This window comes from Lissotriton helveticus, chromosome 5_1 (genome assembly GCF_964261635.1).
Source record: "Lissotriton helveticus chromosome 5_1, aLisHel1.1, whole genome shotgun sequence".
Taxonomy (NCBI): domain Eukaryota; kingdom Metazoa; phylum Chordata; class Amphibia; order Caudata; family Salamandridae; genus Lissotriton; species Lissotriton helveticus.
This window is the reverse complement of record NC_136065.1, coordinates 431,912,439-431,933,185: the sequence shown is the minus strand read 5'-3', so window position 1 is coordinate 431,933,185 and position 20,747 is coordinate 431,912,439.

Here is a 20,747-nt window from a genome sequence, read left to right as displayed (position 1 = left end):
TGACAAACCTTTCTACCTGCTTATACCACTCAACTGGATTGTCCCTTAACTTCGGAAATGAGTTGGTAAATGCAGCTAAGTCTCCTCTACTCCAGGGCACATGTACATAATTTCCATTTGATATTTCTCGCAAAGGGAATGCCTCCATATGCATTACCCTTCCCTCGGGGGTCATCACATTTGCACTTCGTCTAACTGTGCCCTTTTTCGACCACCTTTCTTCCCATTTGTCCAATTCTCTCCACACTCTTATCCCTGATACCAGCTCTCTTATATGTGTTTTTAGTCCAGTTGTTCTCTTCTCATCTAGATCTTGGTCTGCGTACTGTAATCTGTGGTTACTCTGTAATGCCCTTGTCCTAGATAAATCCACGTCATACCTGTCTGCCAAATCAGTCAGTTTCTCATGAAACGCTCTAGCTTTCCTAGTAATATCCTTTGCCATGAACAATAACTCATCCTGTTCATACAATTCTATCCTTTCCAAAGGCAATGTTCCATCTATTATCTCATCAACATCCGATTTTAAACTAGTAACATCGAGCCTCTTTGCCTTAATTTCAGCTTTCAAGACACTCAATTTAGCTCCTCCATCCGCATCTCTCCCATCCCAGCTCCGAGATCTACGTTTAGGTACTGGTGAGTTATAGGGAGTCCTCCCCTGTTCCCATCTCTCTAGGTCCCATGCCTTTCCATCTTCTCGGGGTGGGTGGTGGAACACTCCTTCACGCCTCATAGCCCCTCTCTCCCCATCCTGGCTAGTTTCACGGGATGCAGGGTAAGATATTCCATTACTCCCTCTTTCTTCACTACTTCCCTGTGATTCCTGATTATTCGAGGCGTGGCGGGACCTATCACTGTTCTCCTTTCTCCAATGTTGAACGTCTTCTCCGAGTACATGATGAAGGCACCTAAACCTATTCTGAAAAGCTCGTACCATCTCATCTCCTCCTTTCTCCCAGAGACGGGACATCTCTTCACACTCTACACTCCTACTATTTTGTTCCTGCTGCTCCCTCTCATCCGTAGGACGTATAACTCCTCTATTCTCTTGACTTTGGCCTTCCCGCCCCTGACTGCTTTCGCTGGCCCCACAATGAGATACAGTCCCGTTACCTCTGGTTTCCCACTCTGGTTCTGTTCTTGTCCTGTTGCTCGGGGATATTGCGGACCCGTCCCACTCCCTCAAATCAGCTCTTAATTCTGAATAGGGCCTTGGCCGCGGTCCCCTTAGGTCCATCGGTCCTCTCTGACCTCCCTGTCCTGTGTTGGGACCTACAGATGTATCTAATGGGGTGTTCCACGTTACCGAACCTGGCAATTGCTTCCATGCATTTGTCACGTTATTCCTCCTTTCCATCTCGATCCTTTCTCTATCCACTTGCCTCTGTTCTTCCTCTCTATCTCTCTCTGGGTTATAGATCGATACTATAGGTCCTATGGTAACAGGCACTTGAAGAGCATCTGGCAATCCAAAGGACTCAACCCTTTCGGTGGCTGGCGTTTTCTGCACCACAAACCTTCCCACTACACTCTGTACTGTGCTGGGTTGAGGTGTCTCCCCACCTTTGGTAGGTGTCCATTCCGATATAGGGAGTGGTGTATACCCCTCAATGGCATTCCCATCTTCCCTTGCGAGCCCCCTATCTTCTATCACCCCCACTCTCGGAGGTGGTCTATCCATTAACAATCTGTTTATCAGATTGTCCTCCGACTCGCTTTCCTCGTCTTCTTCCATGAGGTTTCCTCCTCCTCCTGCCACCTCCCTCATCGGATACATTTTTTCCACCTCAATAACCTGTACCCTCCACCGCTTTGCTTCCTCATCCCATTTAGAATCTCGCACTGCTCTTACCGATCGCGTCAGTCTTTGTTGACGCCTGTTTAAATTTCTGTCGTGTGCAGCCCTAATCCATGCATTAAGGGCCTCAAACTGTGTTGGTCTGGGCGAGGGTTTCAATGAGGACATGGTTGCTTTTAGCCGATGTAACACCTCTAACTTAAACGTCCCGTACCTCGGGAACTGCATTTCCTCATTCCCTTCCGTAAGCTTATTCCAAGCCCCAATCCATAATATCGTATGCAGCCCAACATTCGTTGCCATATAATGAGCTGGTGTACCCTCCGGCGGAGCCTCTTCCCCATAATAATGTTCACTTCGTTTTCGTTTAAAAATCCCTTTCAAACACTTAAAACACTTCATGATTTCGCTCTTCCTCCGCGGGTGTTTACTTCCTGATGGTATTCCACCAATCTCAGCCCCGTTCTCACTAACTGGCCTATCCGTACGCGACTTTCCTCCGACGTCACTCTAGCCGCCCAACCAGAGCGCGGCTCTAGCTAACGTCACACCAACCGCTCAATCACAGCGCGGCTCTAGCCGACGTCACCCGTCCCCCTTCGCAGCAGTTCCCCTCCTTTCTCAGCTCGTCTCCTCGGTCATGCACGCGTCCCATTCATACTCTGAAAAATGATTACTTCCGTCCAAGCGATCACCTTTCTTGACTGTACGCCCACAGTCTTTCTGTAGTTGTCACCTTAACTTGGCGAAATGTCTTTCCGTTTACTTCCAGACAATCGCCTTCTCCGATAGGTTACTCACACGCAGTAACTTTCGACCAGCGTCCGTTACTCATACACTCACTCTTACACTCCCCCTATCTTGGATCCACGGTGGTCAATGGTACCTCGTGACCTCCGTACTATGGTCGACAACTACCCTGGATGTTCGATACACCCAAAACCACTTAAGCTCTGGCCTGAACTTAAGATTTCACCAGTTCACCCGTTTACCAGGTAACCAGTTTACCAGGTTGCGCGCGCTCACAACCTTCTCTCATTCACACTACAGGCATTCAACTCCGCAAGACATTACAATACAAATACAACACAAAACACCGCAATCTGCTCACGCATGACCCTTTTTATACTCACTCTCCTCTGATACTGCTGCTTTTCTCGCACCGTCTGCACCTTTCGGCACACGATTCTTCCGCTGCTCGTCTCTCGACGTCTAGGGGCCTTGGGGTAAACTAACCTCTCTAGATTACCTTCCTCAAGAAGATAACCATCCTCACTCTGCTACCAACTGCTAACGCAGGATTACTGGTTACTAGTTACCTTACCAAATCCCAAACTAAGTCGACTGAATCGTTGGTACCTGTCATTGAGTAAAAGGTAATCTAACAATAAGTCAATCAATTTAAGAACTTACACCACTCTAAATGACCACTGACCAAATTTAAGTTTCAAAGATTTAATATAAAGTCAAAGATAACTGAAGATACAAACTTCTCAAAATGAGATTCAAAAGATAAATGGGTATCACTATGAACATGAACTTTTTGAATAGTCTGAGTCTGAAAAACAGAATAATGAGTACAACTTCCAATAACATAAGCGTTGCAAAAATGGATACAAGTTGCAACCTCAAAGTCATTACAGAAAAGAAAATTAAGGTTAGTCTGTCCCTACACTATACTAAGTGACATCCCTACTTAACAAGATCTTTACCCCTCTAGGTGTCAGCCGTGATGACTTCCTAAGAAGATCACTCACTTCTCTTTGTCTCTTCTCTCTGATAATGGGTCTCTCCTGATCAGTCTATCTGCCAAAATCATCTGCTCTGCTCTCCTCCCGGGTCTCTTTCCCTAATACCAAATCACATTTCGGATAGGAACGCCCCTTGGGACGCCCCTCACGTGGTACATCTTTGCGCGGTAAACTCCATGATGGTACTCTTCAAGACCCTCGTTAAAGTTGACCTTGGTTCCCAGGCTTCTTCTCCAGTGCGCCGATACCCCCTGAAATTCCTGGAGACTCCTACAGGCCTGCGCCAAGCGCCACTGAACAAAGTCCCTTTCATTCGAGCTGATTAGGACCCTCGCACCTGCATACAGTTCGTCCTGCAGTGGGCCTCAAATTCCAGACTCCACCATATCTTTAGGTCGTAAAACACACTCAAAGCTCTGTGCTGGACACCTCTCGACTTCTTCCCTAACGAGCACATGGCAGTTCAAACGATATGACATTATCAGTTCAGGCCTACTTGATTTACATGAAGCAAGTCCCTGCACTCTAAAACATTAACTTGATTTAAACAGCAACATTCTTAACTAGCATACGTTTCTAAAACAACACATCTATAAAACATATATTTCAACTTAATTCGATAATACATTTGTGGAAGAACCAGGTTAACCCCATCTCACATTATTTTAGCAGCACGTTTAGGTTTGCTGTGAATTGCCCTGAGGCCTACACATTTAACTGGATTTCAGAGTTACATTTAATTCTGACATGATTCTTTTAACATGAGAACGTGAGGTTTTCATATTCATTCCAACATTTCTACATTAATCTCACACAGTATGATTATTGTTACTCTACTTAAACATTCTATACATTTCACTACTGAACATAAGACACTCTGTGTATTTCACTTCTAAATATAAAACACTCGTGTGTAAACATGTTTAAACTAACTACGTGCTTGTAAATATGGTGCACTTATACATTTTTCAGACTTGTGCTCTCTCAGGTGTGCAATGCTTATGCATGCTCTGGATATCGCAGCCCTCGGCTCACTACCCTACATAGGTTTTCCCCATTGTACTCTGACCACAAAAGGAACTCTGTGTGCCAGTGCCTAATATTCAGTCCCCTGAAGGCCTTCTAACCCATCAATAGCTGGCGACGTGCCAGGATCAACACTAAAGATATACAATTAGTTGTAATTAGTTTGCCCCTTGGTCGGGGGTAGTAGGCGGAATAGGCAGTAGCGCGGTGTTTTAAGGCTATGTAGTCGTGTGGCCGTAGCCACGTAGCATGTGACAGAGTCCCTGTAGTAAGAGAGTCCTAGGCAGGCCCATACCATGTGGAAAACGTCTGCTCTCTCCTCATTGCATCTGCGGCAAGACATGTGCACAAATGGAGAGATTTCATTAATCTTCTTCAAGATAATGTAGGCTCTATGAAGGAAATAAAACTGGATAAGCTCAAATCTGGCATTTCCATGTGAGACCCATAGTACAGCCTTCTGAATATTATTGTAGTCTTTATCAGAAATTGGAGTGGCAATATCTTTCGTCCAGTGGGAACAGAGGTCCTGTAGGTGTATAGTAGGTTGTTGCATTAGTGCATTATAAAATAGTGCTACATCTGATCTTCCCTGAAGTTGTATACAGAAGCTGTAATGCAGTGTGCTCTGGGGACTCATCAGCGCAGAGTCACCAACGGGCTCAAATCTCAGCCCTAACAGATCTATAAAGTAGAAAGTGGAGGGGAGAGAGATTGAATGTACCTATGAGTATCTGTAGGTCTTTAAACATGCTCCTCTCATAAAGGTTCAGGCCCGCTGTGAGGCCAATAAAAAATCTCGCAGTCAGAGACTGCTAGCCACCCCAGAGGTTTGGGAGCTACAGATTGGCCCAAAAAACCTATGTCTTGTGTTATGCCAGAACATGGGAAATGATGATCCATTGATTTCCTGGAAAATGGCCTTGGGAATTCTGTCAGGTAGTGTGCCAAAAAATACAACAATCATGGAAGGATCACCATTTTCGCAAGGGCATCGTGGACCATCATGGACAGGGGTTGTCATGATCTTCCTATGACCTGCCTAAAGCGCCTACATGGATATAAGTTCTGCAGGGCATAGCGATTGCTGAATGCGCTTTGGTGACTACATGTCCCACAATGCCAGGTGACTGGGAGGAGTTGGATAATCTATAAGGGCCGCCATCATTGCGCGGCTGGTTGTACGTGATTTGTTATTCGAAATCTGGACCCGAGTTCTTGTAACCATTGTACTCGTTCCTGGCTGAGTAGTTTGCTCAGCAGTGTTCTGCAGTGCGTGGAGTTATGTGTTCGGTGGCTGCCGAGCGCCTTTTCTGGGAGTGAATTGCTTCTAAAAAGTGAAGGAGCGTTTGTTAGCAGAGATTCTCGTGTCTCGGCTGAGGCATGAGTGAGGCTGTGTTCTCTCTGCTGTTTGTTCTTTGTGTGCGGTGGCTGCCAAGCACCTTACTGGGATCAGCTTCGATGGTCGAAAAAGAAAAGGAGTTGGAGCGATAAAGAAATAACGTGTTCTCTGCTGAGATACCATTTTAGTACTTCTTTAATGAACTTTGGCATTTTCGCTCAGGAATCTAAAAATGCCAATCTTTTCCGGAATCCCTTGACCTTTGGCAGACCACTGCCGGAGAGGAGCATTCCGGAGGTTGTGAGTAATCGCGTTCTCGGCTGAGACGCGCTTCAGTTTCTCCTTTGACTGTGTTTTAAAAGGAATTGACACTTTCTTATCCGGGATTGAAAAGATTGTGACTTTATTTAGCCTGTGGATTGTAAAGACTTGACAATCTTCAGTATTATTGGATTATAGGGTCCAAGACTGTAGTAATCTCCTGAATCCTTATTCATCGTTTTGTTTTTGGCCATTTCTATTCTATTTTTGGTTTAACCTGGAGATGGATTACATTTGCTTTTGTTTTGGGAAGGCTGGAAGGTATGCATGGAATATAGAGCGTTCTGAGTAGTGGTGTATGGGGTGTTGAACCGCCTGTATGATCGCTTCTTCTTGTTTATGTTTTGCAGAAGCACAAATAGGGTATAGAGGTACTTATCTGATACCTATCAAGAAGGGAGAAGAACAGCCTACAGCTAGCGGATTTGGTAGGTGGGGCTCTAGCGAGAAATTACTGAGAGTAGTTAGACTTTTATGCACTTATCATTGTGTTTTCTCTTTTTCTTCTCGTTTCAGCCTCCCTTTCCCATTCCAGTCCCTTCCCTACCTTTTCCCTACCCTGATTTCCTATATGCTCTGTGTTGGTATACAGTCAGAGTGTAGGGCAATCTGGAGGTGGACCCCTTTTAAGCATCATCCTGATCCTGAGGAAGCTTGGCCGTGACAGGGGTAACGTTTGCCAAAAGGCAATAAACTGCCTGATGGAGGTGAGCGATGCCCATATGTTGCCCTCAATCAACTGGGCTTCAGAGCAATGCATTTGCACCCCTAAGTAGAAGAAGGTGTGTGGTTCCCAATGTATCTCTGCTACTAGCTCCGGTGGCCTGTCCTTTGGACCAAGCTCAGATAATGGGTAGTCACTTGGCTTATTCAAGTTCACTACAAGTCCAGACACTCGACAAACTCAGCAAGCACTGTGTAAGTGCCTTGCATGTCAGAATGTTGCCCTGGAGGTACAGAAGCATATTGTAGAGAGATATGTATAGGAGTATCCCTCCCAGGTGTAATCCCTAAAAGGATCCACCCTGCCGAAGTGTGGATGCCAGAGGTTCCATTGTGGTGGGGAACAGTACCATGTAGAGAAGGCATAACTGTTGAGTACCCCTATCTACTCTACAGGTGGCTGAGTTAAAATGGCCAGTCTTAGCTCTCACAATAGGGGAGATTTATAATAGTTTTGTCGAAGTAAGGGACCCCCGGCCGAGCCCCATATTGATCATGATGACATACAGGAAGTCTCGATGAAGGTGTAAGAAAACAGGGTTTTTTGGAGATGTCCCCCCACTTTTTGCCCCTCATTTGGACTAGTAGATGCTGGTTTTAAACTCTGACAGTGCACAAAAGTCGCTAACCAGGATAAAGTGCTAGTGTACTCTCCCTAAAACTGACATATGTAATTGGAATCCCCAATTGACAGAGACCCCCTTCTAAGTCCGTGGTAAGTGGTACTGCGGTACTCAGGACATGGGTGGTAAAGGAGTACTCAGGGCCTACAGCACTGTCTGTGCCGCACCGAGTGACCCAGGAAAACAGATGACAGCAGGCCTGCCATTACAGACTGCAGGAATAGTGTTCACTGCTCTATTTTGACTTTGTCCTCACCATGTGTGAGCGGGTCACAGCACTGCTCCTTAGTATATGACAGTCACCCCTAAGGAACGTCTCGTGTTCCCAGGAGGCATGGTGAAGTTTATTAAGAGTATAGACATGTAAGTGCAAGCTTATATGACACTATAGTGGCTTTACCACTAACGTACACTATAATTAATACGCAGTCCATAAGATAACATGGGATTGAACCCAGGCATACACAGGGTGCTAGTTCCATTACAGTATCACCTAAATATGTCTAGTTTGGTATCAAACAACATGCCTTCTCTTCCCTGACACAAATCTGGTGACAAGGGAAAGCTGATATGCACTCAGGTGGCTACCTAGTGGTTGCCCAATCGGTTATGCTAGCTGACATGTGATTTGGTGGGCAAGCCCGGGTTTTCCTGCCTCAGTTGCCAGCAAGGATGTTTCTGACCTCAAGCCAGGTAGTGTTAGCACTCCCAGGAGACAAAGCAAAGGCTTGGAGAGGAAGGAGGTCACATCCCCCCTGTCCAGAGTGGGTTCGTGAAGTGACACATCATAACGGTGAGCTTCAAAGGCTGCACCACCTCTGGTATGAATCTGGGTTGGCCCCCTAAGGAAGACACAGCCCTACCCTTACCCAAGGTGTACTTGGCCCCTGGCAAGGTGGAAAATCAGGTATTCAGGAGGTGTACACCTCCAGGAAGGCTAACCACGCCTCCATGATGAGCAGCCTGATCTGTACACCTAAAGGTAACTTCTACCATCTTAAGGAGGGCAGAATAGTGGGCTCTGGGTGGAAAAGGTGACCTGCACCATCAGATGTGGTCACTTCAGAGCGGACTAGCTGCAGGAATGAGCTGTCCATTGGCAACTAGCTCCCACACCCCTAACTCCCCTAAATCTAGGATTTAAGCCCCCGACACCAGAACATCAGATATGAACCATTTACTTCAAAGAAGGACCAAGAGGAGACCTGTGCCACTAACAACAGTACTTTGCTCACCGGCAAAAAGCAAAAGAGGGATTTTGTGGCCCTGAGGCAACAGCTTTGGAACTGAGTGAATGACTTTTGCCATTGGCTAAAACCAGACACTCCCGAAGAGAGGGATATTGTGGAAGACTGAAGCACCTTCAGGCTTCCCTGAATTGGTGGGACCAGTGCTGGTAAAACAATGCTCTGCAGTCTGCATCTAAAGAATTGGTGGCTATTGGGACCTCTAAGGGGGGTCTCCCAAATGTAAATTTTGAAGTGCATATGAAGTGCATTCTGGGAGTTATAGTCTGACTTTCACCGAAGTTTCAAGCTGCTACTGGACTCCGCTGAATTGCAAGACTTCAAAGGTACTTTTAGTTACTTTTACCTCTACCAAGACTTGTTGGTTACCAGTTGAGTAACAAACCCCTTAACTCGATGCTGCATTAGGAGAGCACTTCACAACACCTGCAACTGATGTCATAAATGACCCTGCTTTTGGGTATTTGCATCCCTTTCTGGTGGTGTTGTCCCTATGGTAAAAGTAGCTTTGGCGCAACTCCTGGTAAAGATGGCTGCACCCAGACTCCACTGGCCAGGTAAAATTGAACCAATTGTTGGGCCCTGGTCCTGGGACCCAAAAGATCTCTACCAAGGGTACAATGTAACTCAACCCCTAAGTGACCGATTGTTAGTAGTAGATTTTCCCATTGACCGTAATGTTAAAAGTCTGCAGTAGTTAATGGATTTATTTTTGAATGCTGTGAAAATCCATAACTTCGGTTGAATGTATGCTATTTAGTTCAATGGTGTCTAAACTTACTTTATAAGTTGGTGTTGGATTTGACTCAAGTCTTGTCAATTGCGTATGAACCCTTAAATTACTGTAAAATACTTAATACATGTTCCTCCAGCAATGCCTAACTGCTCTTTGCCACACTACCAGGACTGAGCTAAGGATTATTGTTGTGGATCCAAAGACCATCTTTGAGGCATTGTGAAAATATTGCATGGTAAGGGTACTCAGCTACACCACACACTATTACACTTTCCTACAGAAGGAAATCTAAATGTTTTTCTATATCAACAGCCAGGATGGTTGCCTTGGGGTAGTCACTTAGGAAAGAGCATAAAATGTGGATACGCTGCGTGTCGGAATGAATCCTGACTGATTTAGGTGTATTGAGTGCTGGAGTTGGTTCGTGAATCTGGTGACCAACATCTTACCATTTTATAGTCGATATTTTGGAATGATAGGGGCATGTATGAAGATGCCTGATCTTCCTCTTTGCCCTTCTTGAATAGAGGTACAAATAGGACTTTGCATATCAGGGGAGGGAGGGACACACATTCTTGTACGCCATCATAGAGTTTAGTAATTGGGGGATGGTGGGGCAGTATGTCAATGAAAGTTGATTGAAACTCTATCAGTAGTCCATCTGTTGCAGAGAACCTTTCCCTGTGCCAGATATTTAATGGCTTCCATTACCTCCTGGAGCTGTATGTCTCCTCCTATCAGGGCAGCTAACTTGTGAGTCAATCTGTTGGTCGCAGCTGTAATGACATGGAATGAGGTTCTTGTTGACTAGAGCAAGGTTTTTGTGGAGTAAATGTATGCATAGTAATTGTCAAAAACTGTGTTCATGGCAACTTGTGTCTACACCTTCTGTACTGTCTGATTCCATGGGAGAGTATATGTGCTTAATACCTATGGAGGTTGGCGTGCCGTGTGAGTAAGTGTCCCATTTGATTTTGTTCATTGTGCTCCCTAGAGGCATATTACTGGTGGGGGTAGCCCCCAATCCTTTAAGCAGTACTCACATTTTCCCTCTCTATTTCAGCCTGTCTTCGTGCCTCAGGGTCATAGGGTTATATCTTGTGCTGTAGGATCTCATGGTGTAATTCTGCCTAGATCCCCAATGGTGTGGCTAAACAATTTTCTGTGATGACTAGCTTGAGCACTTCCTACTCTTTTACGCATCAGGATGCAGGGCCCACGTTCTCCACGATGTAATAGCGGAGAGTGGTCACTAAAGAGACCTGGAAGGCCAGATCCTCCAAGGAGGCTGTGATCAGTCTCCAGGTCAGCATGGGGTTTTGGGGGTGTCCCTACCCAGGGTCAAGAAGAAGGGGTTGTGGTCCGAGTGTGTCTTATCTAGATGCTCTGAATGGACCGTTCCATCACATGAAAGTTGGTTACAAAGCAATGTGTGGAGGCATACGTATAGATCATGTAGCCCGGAGTGATATGAATATTTTCAGGGTAGCAGGTTTTTCTCCCACCAGGTATCCACCAGCCCCCTGTACTGCATCCAGCCGTCGAGTAAGTTGGCTGTGGCTTGGGTCGGAGGCAGGTAATGGCAGGTGTGATCTGTATATGTGTGTGTCTGTGATGCAATTAAAGTCACCCCCTATAATGAGTAAGTAGCATAGTAGTGTGGAGAGATGAGGTGAGGAAAGTCTGTTAATCTGTTTTTGGGGCATATAGATTTCCATCAGGGCAATATCCTTCCCCTCTAATTTACCCCCAAATACTACAAATCTACTTTCCTGGTCTTTGAGCTCCATATGCAGGAGAAAGGGTACTCCAGGAAAAATCCAAATAAGGGCTCCCCTGCAGAAGGCAGAGTAGGACGTGTAGTATATGCAACCCCACCATCGATTTTGTTATGCAAGCCCCTCCGCCATGGTCAGATGTGTTTCCTGTAAGAAAGTGACTTGAACCTTACGCCATTTTATATATGACTGTACCCTCAAGTCAAGTCAAGTAAAAATTTGTATAGCGCACTACTTACCCAGAGGGTCTCAAGGCGCTTGGGGGAGAGGGGTTCGCTACCTGTATCTATTGATGAGGGAGTTAAGGTCCCTTACATTCCAGGTTGAGTTTGATCTCAGATCAGGCATTAGTCCTCGGTCTTTACAACGCAGCCAGTCTTTGGGGTTCCCCCACCATCCCATCCCCCGACCCCAGTGATCATGGTAAAAGCTTTATAAACAAACCCCCAACTGATCACACAGAGGACAACTACACCAATGCATATTGTCCAAACTGGTCCAACTGAATTTGTTTCAGGCACCCTCTGGGGATAGGTTGCATTGCCATCTTCACATGGAGCCAAGCAGGGGGAGAGAGAGGGAACAAGGCAAGCAAGAACGAGCCTCTCTCTTCTGGCCCCAGAGTAGTCTGTCAATATTCCTATGCCAATCCTGTCACCCTCCATGTGCTATGTGATGGGAGGCATGTAGAAGAAAAAGGGATAGCAGCATGAAAGGGAGATTCCTCATAATAAAGGAACAGTTGTATGACTTCATTCACTGTGCCTAGTGTGACTTTGGGCAGGAGCCTGCCAGTGTCTGAATTGGTGCTACTTCCAGCGTTGGATGTGGTGATCATGTGAAACCCGACATCTCCTCGGCTCCCTTCACTGGCTGGGTGATCATGGCTGCCCCTGATGTTGCCTTGTTGCCACCATTTCCAGACTGATGCTGTGTAGGCCTTGTGTCTATCCCTAGTGTAGGTGGGATTTCTAGTACTTATATGGGGCACTGGAGAGGAAGTTTCTGGCTGGCGTCAGTTCCCCACATCACAGTTGTCAATCCACTGTCATGGTTCCTCCGAAATGGTGAAGAAGAAGGACTTCGTGTCCCGGGATACCTGTAGTTTAGCCATGAATAATAGTATATAGTGGATCCCCATCTTCTGGAGTCTTCTCTTTGCCAAGAAGAATTGAATGATGCCTTATGTTTTTGTGCAATGGCTATGAAGTCAGGGAAAAGCGATACATGGGTGTTGCCCACCTGGTAAGAACCATTGGTTTGTGCCTGGCGCGGGAAGAAATCATAGTCTCTATAATGGAATAGCCGAACCAGTACTGGGTGTGGAGGAGATGTGCTTGGACATTCCCTCGGGCCACCATATCCAGTAGCCAATCCTCCAGAAAAGCGATCTTGAAAAGCACTCAATCCGTTCCGACATCCCACCACTCAAATATTGTTTCACAAAGCCCTGCCTTCCTGGTCCTCTATTCGGTACACTGAGACCATATACTCTGCCCATAAGTGTAGTCCGATCACTGATGTGTGCTTTGGACGCAGGGCCCCTCTATGATAGTCCCATCTCAACCTGATGGATGCAGTCTGACATTTTCCTTTGGTCATCTTTTAATAGTCCAAGACCTACCATCAGGGCATAAATTTTAGTTTTGAGTGCGTTCCTGGTGGGACCTATATCTGCCGTCATACAAGATGCTTTGAAAGCAAGGTCCTGCTCAGATGTCCTTGCCTTGCATAGCTCTCACAAGATCAGCCAAGAGTAGAGAGCCACTTCAATATGACTAAGCTCAGTGATATCTGTATAGGCAGACAAACTAGGCAACACTGATTCCATGACCTGCCAGCCTCATCTTGAAACGTTCATAAATGTCAGGTTTGTTTCCCCAGGCTGGTGCAAGGTAATAGGAATCTAGCAGCTAGAGAATAAGGCCCCCATTGTCTTATACAACCTTTTCCCTTAGGTTTTGCATATTTGGAATCTAGCTTAATTATAATAACGTGTATTGATGCCTGTGTCATTCCTCAGCACCTCTGGCTGATAAACTTTACATTTGGTCTACATCTCTCAAACAATAGAGTAGAGGCAAAGTTTGCTGCTCTCTGGGTGCCATATCACACATTTTAAAACTTTACTGTGAGAATTATGCTTTTGTGATCTACGTTGTAGCAGTCAAAGGTTTCACTGTCCACATAAGTAGCATATCGTGGTTGCCAGTGGGTACCATGTGTCCAATGGGTAGCCCTTAACCTCTAAGTGCCTTAGACCTGAAAAAAAATCATTGCAACCAGCTTGTTGCTAGAAATTGTAGCCCATTGTTTAGTGCCAAAACTGTTCCCTTTTCCCTCTTTTCACCTAAAACAAGTCTAAATCAAGGCAAAGATGATGAAAAAGGGGAGAATTTGCACAGTGCCACCAGAGTAAATCAAGAGGAAGAAGGAGTAAAGAAGAGAAGGGTGTGAAGTAGGCATCTGGCAACTATGAGTTTTGTTAAAATCACACGCATTCCCAGGAACATCTCAGGAGCCATGGACATCTACAATAAAGCACTGTACCTCTGAAACAGCCAGAGGTCGATGAGACATCTTTGGCACCATGAGAGGCTGGCTGCCCAGAAATCCTCGTCAAGACCAAGCGAACCGGAAGCCTGCGGAAGAGCAAGCTGGGCCAATTGGAACATCCACCTTTGGAGTTGCACGTGAGACTGGGTTATGGTCTTTTCAGATGTCCGCTGTCGTGGGGTTTAGAAGAGGATCTGAGCAATCCACACTGGGTTGTGGCAATCCTGGGGCAAAGGCCTCTGGGAATTTAGGTGAGAGAGGAATCCCAACATGAGCGATGCGTCTTCAGCAGCTCCCCGCAGGTACCAGGATGCACGAAGATCACTTGTCTAAAGCTGGTTACCCCAAAGACTTTCCTGTCAATGCTGGTGCAATAGAGTCAGAATGGCAGGAGTACCCCAACCTGGAAACAACTACCAATGAGGCAGAGTGAGTGACTTGAAAGTGGGACTTGTAGCTATTCCTCCATATGGCGTTGGAGCAACATGGCATAGTCCTCACAGTCCTGTGTACACCCTGTGAAGAGGAGTCAATTGAGAGGGGAATCCTGGTATGAGAGGGGAATCCTGGTGAGATAAGGATGTTGGAAAATGCTCTACCATCATGCATCACACTATGGACTATGGACACCAAACTTGTACCTTTGCAGCCAGGGTGGACGAAACTGTAATTCTTGCCTGCCGCACCATAGAGTCCAGGCAGTGGTTACAGAGGGTGATGAATGGACCTGAGCTTCAACGTTCCTTGTGGCTGACTTCAATAGGTAAGAAGAGAATAAAGGAATATTCATGTTATTTTCATTGACCAAACCACAAAGCTGAAGACGTCACAGCCAAAAAGCAGAGCCATGCCGTAGAGCATGCCGTAGAACAGTATTCATTGAACCTGGGCATTGGTATATGTCATGAATATAGAACAATTTATCTGGTTGAAGCCTCATTCCTAGCTATTGGAGATGAAAACTTGCAAGTAGGCTTATGGATGCCTCCTACCACTTCCTCTAGAAAGCATATATGAAACAATAGTTAATCATGGGGACAGGCAAGTTCAGTCAAAATTCTATGTCAAGGAAGGAGATATGGGCACACTGCTAAACTGTGGTGCAGGTGAAGGTTTATGAATGATTTACTTTACATACACTATGAACAGTTGCAAAGTGGAACATTTTCTGCTGGAGTGTCAACATCTTTTCAATGGAACATGCTCCACTGCAACAACACATCACTCCAAATACAGAAGTAAGATCAACACTGGTCAAGAGGTTAAACGTCCTCATAGCACATGAATATTTGTCATAACAAAAAAATAATAAACAAATAGTGACCAAATAGCTGTGATCTGGATTGCAAATTTTTGCCGACTTGTTGTACCCCTTCAGATTAGAATGCTGGAAATCAGCTAATTGTCAGACGGATCTACATGAACTCTCTATTGAAAAAAATGAGTTAAAGGGATTAATCCGTGTGTTAGATGAAGGTCACCCAAAAGAGTAAATGACTTTGAGGATGACAGAGCGAGGGGAGAGGGAACGAAAAATAGAATTACAGGCAAGGTAAGCACTTCTAGGAAAGAATGGCCTACTATAGCAGAAACAAACAGTCCATGAAAGGCTAACCACACAATATTGATCTTAAAGAACATCATTTAGCATCTTAAAAAATAAAGACTAAAGCAATATAATTTTACAAGGATTTAGCTCCACATCTAAGGGCCTGATTCAGTTGTCGGACGGACCAGAGTCGGTCAGGAACTGTAACCGAAACGACCACCTGCTCACATTCCTATGTGGGCAGGAGGGCTCCTACTGACGCTCGGAGCCTTCCTGCTTGCATCAGAATCGGCCTCTAAAACTATATATAACATAAAGCAATGCACTTGCATTTGACACGTGTCCCGCACAGCATGAGGAGTCTCTAAAAGCAGTGAAAGGCTATCCAGGATGCACCTACAAACTGTATGGTGTAGGAGTATGAATTTCAATGAGAGGCAAGCAGGCCATAACAATTGGATAAGAGAACTCAATACCAAAGTTAGTTACCCCAGATCAAGCATGCTTCATACAGTAATAATAATAATGAAGGAAATTTATAAAGTGCTTGGCTGCGCCATCTCGGCGTGTCCCCACGCTGGGAGAGAGGACGAACAGAGGAGCAATACACCAGCAGAAAGCAAAAAAAACTAGGCAGTGAACAAATAAGTTTTAAGTAGTTTCCTAAAGTTAGGTTCCGACATTTCAAGCCTAAGAGATAGAGGAAGTTTGTTCCAGTTTTGTGCTGCTAGAAAACGAAAAGAGCGACCACCCATTCTCGCCTTCTTTGTGTTAGGAATTACCAGCTGCCCAGTCCCACAGGATCTAAGGGTCCTTCCTGGTACATATTTGGTGACCAAATTCCCCAGATATGCCGGGGCCACATTTTGAAGGATACGATGACAAGTGAGTAGTGACATAAACAACACTCTTTTTTTGACAGGGAGCCAGTGCAGAAACTCAAGGGCTGGCTTCGACGCCGCTCTTCTGGGCAGCATCAGAACCAGCTGAGCTGTCGCATTCTGCAGAACTTGTAACCTTCCCAGGTTCTTGACTGAAACTCCCAGATAGAGTAAATTCCCGTAGTCAAGACGGGATGTAATAAGAGCATGTATCATCGTCTGTCTGGCCTCCAAAGGGAGAAGATCCAATGTTTTACGTAGAGTTTTTAAGACTCCAAAACATTTCCCCACTAAACGACGGATGTGACTGTCGTAAGAGAGGGAAGGGTCCACCCAGATCCCCAGATTTTTTGCCTCAGTGCAAGGTGTGGGGGTAAGACCCAAACTCGGCGGCCACCATTCTGAGGTCCAGCTGGACCTATCTCCACCTACCACTAGCACCTCGGTCTTGCTACCATTCAGCTTTAGGCAGTTCGTATCCATCCAGGAGGCAAGCTCCTGCATACATGCTCTAAAGTTGGATGCCGCGGCCCCAGGTGCCTGGGATAGGGAGATCAACAGCTGGGTGTTGTCAGCATATGAGACTACCTCTACCCCAAAAGCCTGTACAATCTCTGCCAGCGGAGACATGTATAGATTGAACAGGGTGGGGCTCAGGGCCGAGCCCTGAGGTACCCCCTGTTCCAGTACAATATCCTCAGAGTAGTAGGCCCCTCGTCTGACCTGGAAACTACGCCCTACTAAGAAAGATTTTAGCCACCTCAGAGCTGAACCTGAGACACCACCTCTGTTCAGACTCTGCAGCAAGGTGTAATGCGCCACAGTGTTGAACGCTGCACTGAGATATAACATTATCAGTGCCATGGTGTGTCCCGCATCAGCTCCCTGCCTGATGGTCTCCCTGGCCCTTAGTAGAGCAGTTTCTGTGGAATAGCCTGCCCGAAATCCCGATTGAGAGGGGTGTAGGCGATTAGCATCTTCCAAATGCGCCATAAGTTGTTTTTTGAACACTTTCTCTGCTACCTTAGCTAAATAAGGCAGCAACGAGATGGGTTGCAGGTTTTCTAGGATGTCCTGGCTAACATTCGGTTTCTGCCTAATAGGCAGAACCACAGCTCTTTTCCAATTGACTGGCAGCGTAGATGAGGAGAATGAGATATCAAGGACATGTCTGATGTCTGGGGGAACTTTAAAGAATAGCACACACGCCGCTGTACCTGGGACGCTGTCACCCTGCTGCCAAGTCTGCTGCCAAATCACGCTCAACGACTTGCCGCACCCGCTCCGCGGGTGCCGCTGCGCGGTGTAACTGACACCGCCTCAACCCTTTGTCTTTGGACTACAGTTTGCCTGGGGAGGAGGTAAGGGCAAATCAGGGGTGGAGCGCTGCAGGGACTCGTATTCCCAGGAGTCCCTGCTTGACCTCTGGCATCTGGTCTGCGCCCCCTGACTGCCCCGCCCCCCGGACGGCAAACCACTTCAAAAGTCACCGGACCCTGGAGCCTGGCGGGAACTTTAAAGAATAGCACACACGCCGCTGTACCTGGGACGCTGTCACCCTGCTGCCAAGTCTGCTGCCAAATCACGCTCAACGACTTGCCGCACCCGCTCCTCGGGTGCCGCTGCGCGGTGTAACTGACACCGCCTCAACCCTTTGCCTTTGGACTACAGTTTGCCTGGGGACGAGGTAAGGGCGAATCAGGGGTGGAGCGCTGCAGGGACTTGTATTCCCAGGAGTCCCTGCTTGACCTCTGGCATCTGGTCTGCGCCCCCTGACTGCCCCGCCCCCCGGACGGCAAACAACTTCAAAAGTCACCGGACCCTGGAGCCAGGCGGGAACTTTAAAGAATAGCACACACGCCGCTGTACCTGGGACGCTGTCACCCTGCTGCCAAGTCTGCTGCCAAATCACGCTCAACGACTTGCCGCACCCGCTCCGCGGGTGCCGCTGCGCGGTGTAACTGACACCGCCTCAACCCTTTGCCTTTGGACTACAGTTTGCCTGGGGAGGAGGTAAGGGCGAATCAGGGGTGGAGCGCTGCAGGGACTCGTATTCCCAGGAGTCCCTGCTTGACCTCTGGCATCTGGTCTGCGCCCCCTGACTGCCCCGCCCCCCTGGACGCCACACCTATTTTATTAGTATACTCTCGCTGCGCGGGAGCGCCGGGCGAAGCCCGGGCAAAGGGCGGGCCCTCTACGGCCCTCAGCGGCCAGAGGAGGCCGGGCCGGGCCACATCTCTTTCCTGTCGACCAACGAGTGTTTTAAGGTCAGGAACTTCAGTCCTTTAGTTTTTGAATACATTCGGATACTACTCCATTGCTCTAATCTAAACATGAAGAAAGGTCTGAAAACCGGTAGAATGCCTGTTCTACGTTCCAAAACAAGACAAAAAGAAATTGCCCCGCAACCGGTCCCTACCCTCACAGCAATTGATATCATGCTTAAACAAACTTTAGGGGCTGTATCTTCTGCCATTGCAAATACCGAAAGGAGGCTATCCTTGCCGCCTACAATATTTTTGTCCGACACTCAGGAGGCGTCAATTGATCTTGTGGGTCCTCCACAAGATGCTATTGATGATCTAGACCTAAGCCTCGGAGTCACCGCCTCTTTCGTTGATCTTCCATGCGGTCAGCCCTCTACTGAACAGCAGGGAAACCCTCATAATTTGTCACCTAATTCAGTTCCTCTAAGGGCCGATGGAACGACAATTGGTGCATCGCCAGGACTAGGGAATACAGGTCCTACTAAGAGCGAAATTAAGCCGAAGAAAAAGCCTAAAAATAATACTCGGAACCATAACTTAGTGTCACCAGCCCCAAACTCTGTATCAGGCATACCTTGTTGGGTCGAAAATATGGTAGCTGATTTAAAATCGGATCTTGAAGCTACGATAACTGCTCATATCAAGCCCCTAATGTCCAAAATTGATAGACTGACATTGCTAATCAACACCAAATGGACTGGTTCTAGTAAAGCAAGTGGAAACGTGCCAATACAGGCACACGGAAAAACAAAAGAAGTGTCCCTGGGAAATACCACTAGTAGCAAACCCTCAAAAGATGTTACCGTCAAGGCCAAAATATTACCAACAAACTCAGGAGTAGTAACTCAACATCAGTCTCAAATGAGGGAAAAATCTGTTGCTGCTCCCTTAACTCCTAGTGCTACTGGCCCTACCCCGGAGACCCAAACAGATTCAGGCCCTAAAAAAGGGCTCAATCAACCAGTAAAGGGCTCTAAAAGTTTGGATACCAACCTAACATCAACCTCCTCTCCAAACAAGACACAAGAACCAAAAACTAGGCCGACTCGCTTTAAGACAATCAACTTGCCACCGGAAGCCTCGCCCTTTGTGGTTGTACTGACGGGCGTACCACCACTGAAGGAGGGAAGAAGAGAAACCTTTGTTGAATTGAAAAACAAATGTGCCCAGTGGCTTCAGCTGCATAAACCGCTACCACTGCATATGTGTGGTGATATACTTTCAGTTAGAAGAGGAGAATGGGTGGGAAGGAATACTAAGACTATAGCAGGAGACGTTGTAACTGTCAACTTCAGGGATACAGGGGTAGTGAATTATATATGCAACGGACCTAGTAGTGGATCAGCCACCCAAATCCATCCACTTCCTCTATCCTACTTTTTACCTATGCCACCAAGACAACAACCCCCAAGATTTAGTTATCCAATCAACAGAGGGTATACACACGCTCCGCAACATACTATCCACCAGTGGCAGCAACCATGGCAAGGACCACCTGTAGCCGACCCCTTTTTATCTCAGTTTGCTCACTGGAATAGATTTTGTGCCCTCGATGAGGTAGATTGACTCACTTTTGTGGAAACTACCTGCTCACATCTGGACCTGCATAGGGGAGAGGAGGAGGGCCCATTAATTATACCACATTCGACATGCCCCAATCCTCCAATTATAATAGCCACTAGTCAGACCCAGATAACATCCTCTGATTTAGAAAGGCAATGTTCAGAATTCAAAAGCCATAGTGATACTATCAGTACTAAAAGTAAAATCGCTAAGGAAAAGATAAAAATCCTTAGCTGGAACCTTGCGGGCATTCATAGAAAGTTGGGCCTGCCCGAGTGGAGCGATTTGGTTGAAGCACATAAGATCTGCATGTTCCAGGAGACCTGGAGCACTGAACCACTCCACCGGGTTGGATTTGTAACCTACTTTGTTCCAGCTGAGAAACCCAGGTATGGGAAGGGGCGTCCCTCGGGGGTCTCCTTATCTGGGTAAGCATTTCCCTTAACTGCCGAAAAACATCTAAGCAGGTAAACAGCCCAGATATCTTAGGAATTCTACTGACCAGCCCTTGTAGAGGCTTATCCCTAGTCTTATATAACATCTATGCTAGAGGCACAAAAAATGGGTGCATCTCATCGGTAAT